We start from the raw sequence: 6,379 nt of genomic DNA on the forward strand, positions 1-6,379 counted from the left end.
TTTAGTTCAAAACATCTTTTCTTTATTTTACAAGTTTAAACCTTTAGTTTTACTTGTTTACTTTTCTAAATACTACGTTTCTTCTTCTCAAAGAAACGTATATTTTGTTTTTATTTATTATTTAATAAACTTAAATAATAATAATGTTGATAAAAAAGAATTACTTTACATTACTATTTCTTATTTATATTTTTCTTGGTTATGTTTTCTTTATTTATTCTCGAGGTATCGAGAATACCCTCGACAAGAGTCTAAGCCTTTTTAATATTTTATGCGGACATTATCCCAACCTTGGTTGGATTATATTCCCTAGACTTTTGTGCAGCACCTTGACGTTTTCACGTTTCTTAAGGAATCTTGGTCAACACTTTCTTGAACGTAAATCGAGGCACGTCGGTCGAGGTGGGATGTCAGGTCGTCTCGAGTGGCACGTGTTTCAAGGCAACGTCATCGTACGTCAAGGTATCGTTGGTTTTTGGCACGGATTACGAGGTAATGAGCATCGGGTTGGTGGAACGCAAAACGAGGTAAAGTGAGCGAGTGTTTTTGTAAGGCCCCGTGCCCGGTAGCCCTACTTTAGCGTCGGATTTACTCATAAACACAGTTCTTATAGATCAGAGTTAACTAAAACTTTCATGAAAACGTTAATCTTTAGTCCTTCGATACAATACATAAATCCTTTCTTTAAAAACCATAACATAAAACATCATATTTAAAACATCATCTCTTCCATCTTCATATGCCAGCCGTTCAATCCATGTCATGTGCCATCCTCATGCTAGCTCTTCAGTCTGATTACATGCGTGTATACTAAAAGTCAGCTACGCTGAGTGAGTTCTAGTTAATCAAGCAACTTACCATACAACCAATACATGCATTCATATACGTATCCGAAGATAGATAGTCCACTGTCTGACCTGTTCACCTTACCACTTAACCACTTAACTGCCCCTAACCACTTAGCCATTTGTTTACGGAAGCACATAGAGATTTGCTCTCCCACATGCTCACGTTATGCCACTTAATAATGAAGGCACGTATAGGCTTACCCTACCACGCACTCACGTTATGCCACTTAATAACGAAGGCACGTATAGGCTTACCCTACCACGTAATATCGTCATGCCACTAACACCCTTACTAGACCCTTACTACTTCTATCACAACCTACCTCTACTTGTCTACCACACACTTTATATCATTACATCATTTGCATAATAACCAAGTTACATCACAACATTTACACAAACTAATAACTACTTGGGGATCATTCCCGATGACAGTACGCGCAATATCCGAAGATCGTTCGCACACCGACTAACGTTACCTTCCCTGTCTACACGCGTAATATCCGAAGATCGTTCACGCACCAACAGACATCCATTCATACCATATATAAATATATCACATCAAACATTATAGCATACACTTACCACTTAAGGTAAGTGTATTCACGCTTCACATCGAGTTTGCACACAGCCCCGAAAACATAACAAAGAAGTGGGGCTAGAAACTCACCTGAACGCGTTTACGTTCACCGTTAATAGTTATTCCATTCTTTAGCTGTGCGCGACTAACTGTATAACAATTTCACGTATCAATTATCTATCGCTACCCATATCGTATTTCTAGTTTAATTATAACCCTCAACGAACAGGGGTCCGGGGGCAGCGCCCCTGGCAGCGGGGTTATAGGGGCGGCAGCCCCTAGCATGGTCCAAGGGGCAGAGCCCCTGGCTGGGGTTAAGCTGCCAGGTCAGATTGGTAAAATATTATTTTCATTAATTGTCTTAACACATTTTCCATTAGGATTTCATGGTAATATTTTATTGTTAACCTCTTAATCCTTTAAGGTATCTTCCATAAATTAATAAAGTCCAAGGGCTATCTTGTAATTAAATCAATCTTTCTCTAAGTCCTGGGAATGTTCTGTCATTTCATTAAACTTCTAGTTCGTTACTTGGCTCTTTAACGAATTGGTTTGTCATAACGAGCTGGTCCTTGACGAATCAGTCCATATAACGAAGTAGTCCATGTAACGAACTGGACCTTCTAATTCGTTATCTCTTCCATAACAAACTGGGACACGAACTAAGGCTAGTTCGTTAAGCTTCCATTAATGAATCGCTTGACGAATCACCCTTACTTCGTTAACTCCCTGTTAACGAATTACCTCTAATTCCTTAACTCTCGTTAACGAATTAGGGTTAGGTCAGAGAATGTCAGAAACATTATCTGACATTCCCTTACCTCGTACATACTTTCTGGCGTCGTCGCCGGAAAACCGCAGCTTCACCGGAAAAACGAGATCTGACTCGTTTTCCACCGTTTTTCGTCCCGATTGATCCAGATCTGAGCTAGGGCGACCCCTAAGCTCATCTTAGGTTCGGTTTATACCCGATTCCACCCGGATCTCATGACTTTAACGGTTTAACGGTGTCGGTCCGTCGTTTCGCGACTAAATCTAACGGGTTTGAGTTCATACAACATCATATTATCATTATCTTGGATCGGGATCGGTTTTCTATCTTGGTTCGGCTAGAGAAATAAGAGAAATTAGAGAAATAGCTTAAGTGTGTGTTTTGGTGGTGTATGGAATATGTGTTAATGAATGATTAAATGGGTAATTAAGGTTTATATAATTATGGATTATGGGCTTAAGCCCATGGTCTTTCCTTCTCTCTTTCATAACCCAAGTCCATAACCCATATCCATTTAACCCAACACTAGCCCGACTCATAATATCTCCTACTATATTTAATAATTTTCCTACTAATATTAAATAATATAATTAATATTAATATTATTTTTAGAAATTTCGGGATGTTACAGTTTTAGATTGAGAAAGTGATGTAAACTTTGAAGTGTGATAAACGAGAGGGGCAGGTGGCCCTATTTATAGCCGTTGATCAAGTGACCCATCGCGATAACCGATGGGTCTTGCAAAGGATCCATCGCGTATAGCGATGGGTCAACGGATCCTTTTATTATTATTTTACTCCATAGCGATTGGCGATAGGACCTTGGGAGGCCATTGCGTATCGCGACTAGCCTTGTCGCGTAACAAAGTAGGCTTGCCACGTGTGCCCGTGGAGACACGTGTCATCATCTGTCAGGCCACGTCATCGCGATACGCAATGACGTTGAGGCTTTGTAGTATCGCGTATCACTTTTCCGCCCATTCTTGGGTTTTGTAATATACCCATAGCGATATGCGATGGGCTTTCTTCTGATCCATCGCGTATCGTGATGGGTCATAGAAACAAATTTTTCATTTTGGTCCTTGAACTTTGAATACTCGATAATATTGATCCAAAATTTTCATGATGTTACATTATATATGTATATATATACATATACATATGTATGTATATATATATGTACATATATGTATGTATATAGAGATGATATAAATTGATAAAGGATATGGTAATAAATAATAATTATAATAAGGTTTTTATATTACAATACATAACTAGAGTACATCATATTATTTAACATGATAAAATGATTATTGATACAAGTATTTTTTAAACAGATGTATTTTATATAGTTATATATTGTTACTTATTACAATTTTAATAACCTTTATAACATAAAAATTTAAATAAGTTTTATTGTCTCCCAAATGTCGTTCAATCTCAAATCTCTATTAATCAGAATGAATACATTCATTAACCCGTAATCATTTTCTGTCATTACTTTTACTTAGGATTTGTCCGCAGATACTTCTCAACGAGCGTGACGTTTATTCATCATTCTTATCAAACTCATCCATTTGCTTACTTAAGATGAGTATCTCACTCTCCATCTTTTTACTTATTTTTAACTAATTTGGGGACATATGCGTTCGTAGATATTTTATTACTATATGCACTCAACATGCAACTGTTATTCATGTGTGTTTAACAATTTATGCCTAACGTGTTATATGCTTATATGCTTTACATGAATACATTTATGGGAGTCCAACATATTCTCAGACTAGTATGATCATACGCCCGTTGTGTTAGCCATCGTCCAGTTCATATGGTGTCACACCCCGACCAAAGGCGTCGGAACATGTCGGGGTGCAATGGATTGCTCAAGAACACAAGACACTATTAAAGTGACAATATTTAAACAACTCATTCATTCCATTTAATCAACAAAAGTAACACAACATCGTTCACACAAAATAACATCAAATATAAGAATTTAATTGTTTATTCTTCTAATAACCTAAACGGTCTCAAATAAGATAGCATCTTCGAACTCCAATCAACCAATAATCAAACCTGTAACAATGCATAAAATAATATTTGTCAACACGAATGTTGGTGAGCAATTTCATAGTTTTGAGTATATATAATATGAGGCAAAATCCACAACTCGTATATGAAACTATAAATAAAAGCAACAATTGCGGTATATAAATCATAAATAAATGAGGATCATTTCTAATCGGTGACAACCGACATACTCGGATAATGAGGCCCTATTCTACTAGCACAAGGCTAAAGTAGTTAGGGGTGCGTATGATCATACTTATTGAGGCTCAACAACAACATAAATAAACACTCATGCACGTAAAGCATATGATACATATAACACACAATCGAGAAAATATTCAAACTATCATATACCCTAGAGTTTGGGGTTTGAGAATCTAGTATCATAAATCATTTATGTTTTGATTAGGTATGCATGTTACCCCCAAAGTATCAAAACTGAAAACGGGAGATGAAATGTACTCACGTGAAATAAGTAACTTGAGGGATTAGTTTGTGGTAAAACGGAAAAGGTAAGTTTAACGAGCAAGACCTAGATTAAAAAGGGTCTTGAGTTTGTAGATAGACTTAAAATCTTTAAAGTAATATAACATTACAAGATAAATAATTAAAGTTTTAGTGTTTAAGTGTAAATACATAAGAATTAAAGTAATGGTTTTAGAAAAGTAAGTTTACTCGAAATCGGGTCTCGGTATTCTATTCATTAGTTTTACTTAACCTTTTTAAGTAAGTATTTGGGTATAATTGCGATATTGCAAGACCCTTTGTTAAATAAATACTAAGACGAGATTTTACGAGTGTTCGGATTTTTCAGTTCGAGTCTTGATAATTGGTCAAGCTCGAAGTCGAGATTCCAAAGTGATAAATTTTATGAAATAACTCAATGAAAACAAAAGAAACTTAACCAAGTGTGTAGTTCTATTAGGAAGAACCTTAACGTCCGTTAAGCGAGTGTTTGGCTTTGTCGGTCCAAACTTGTTATAAGATCAAGTTGGATCCAACATACCAAGTATTTTGAGAAAAAAATTAAAATTATTTTATAATATAGTTTTAAAGAAAAATATGAGATTCGGTGGCCCAAAACATAACTAGTGTGTCTTAAGCGAGTGAAATCGGTTTATTTCGGTTTGGGTTCGGTCCTTGACTCGGTATAAGACCGAGGATGGTTACCACATACCCTATACCATAGAACTTATTATAATAAATTAGAAATGATAATCTGAAAGTCTTACATACGACATGTAAATAATAAAGTATTTAAACAAGAGTTCGGTTTTGGTTCTGTCAATGACTCGAAATGAAACCGAGGATGGTTGCCACATACCCAATACCATAGAACTCATTAAGATGATTTGAAAAACTAAAATATGTAGAAACTAAACAACAATAGTAAGCTTATATAAATTAAAGTGTTTAGCAAAGACTATAATAGTCCTCCATGAATCTTTCACTAGAAATACACCTAAACCGACCATGGCCGATGAAGGGAAAGCTAAGGAAACAATGGGAGCATGTTTTAAACAAACTATAATAACAAGCTTTAATTAACAAGAGTTAGTTAGAAACAAAGATTAGAAGTAGTTTGACCTTGAGAAGTCAAACTATCAAGAGTTTGAAGAAGAATACTAAGATCTAGATTGGGGAGAGTTTGAGGTGAATGAGAAAACCAAAATGGGATGCATTGGTCTTGTATATATAGGGAAAGAGTGAAGGGATGGCCATAATGTTGCTTTCAAGAGTTACATGCATTAGGATAGGTTAGAATGGTCAAACTTGGTGGACGGTGGTGGAAAAAGTAAGGGTTATCCATTAGTTTAAAACACCCCTTTAGCTTTGGTTGTTTGACGATTTGGGTCCCTGAAGTTCGTTTTAAGTCATTTTTAATAATAAAAGGGTGTTTTAAGGCACCGTAAAGGGTGTTTTTTTGATCTGACAATTGTGAAACATAAATGAACATAAAACCCAATATTTTATTAATGACGAAGGATCCAAAATACCAAAACGGGTCGGGTTTTCCATACAAATACAAATACAATTTAAACCGAGAATGACGAATGTCACATATGGCATCGAGCTTACTGACAACATATTTACCTGGTTATTGTTAAT

This window comes from Bidens hawaiensis, unplaced genomic scaffold, assembly GCF_021521415.1.
Source record: "Bidens hawaiensis isolate Kalapana, Puna unplaced genomic scaffold, B.hawaiensis_p1.1 tig00008950_1, whole genome shotgun sequence".
In the NCBI taxonomy this organism is placed as follows: Eukaryota; Viridiplantae; Streptophyta; class Magnoliopsida; order Asterales; family Asteraceae; genus Bidens; species Bidens hawaiensis.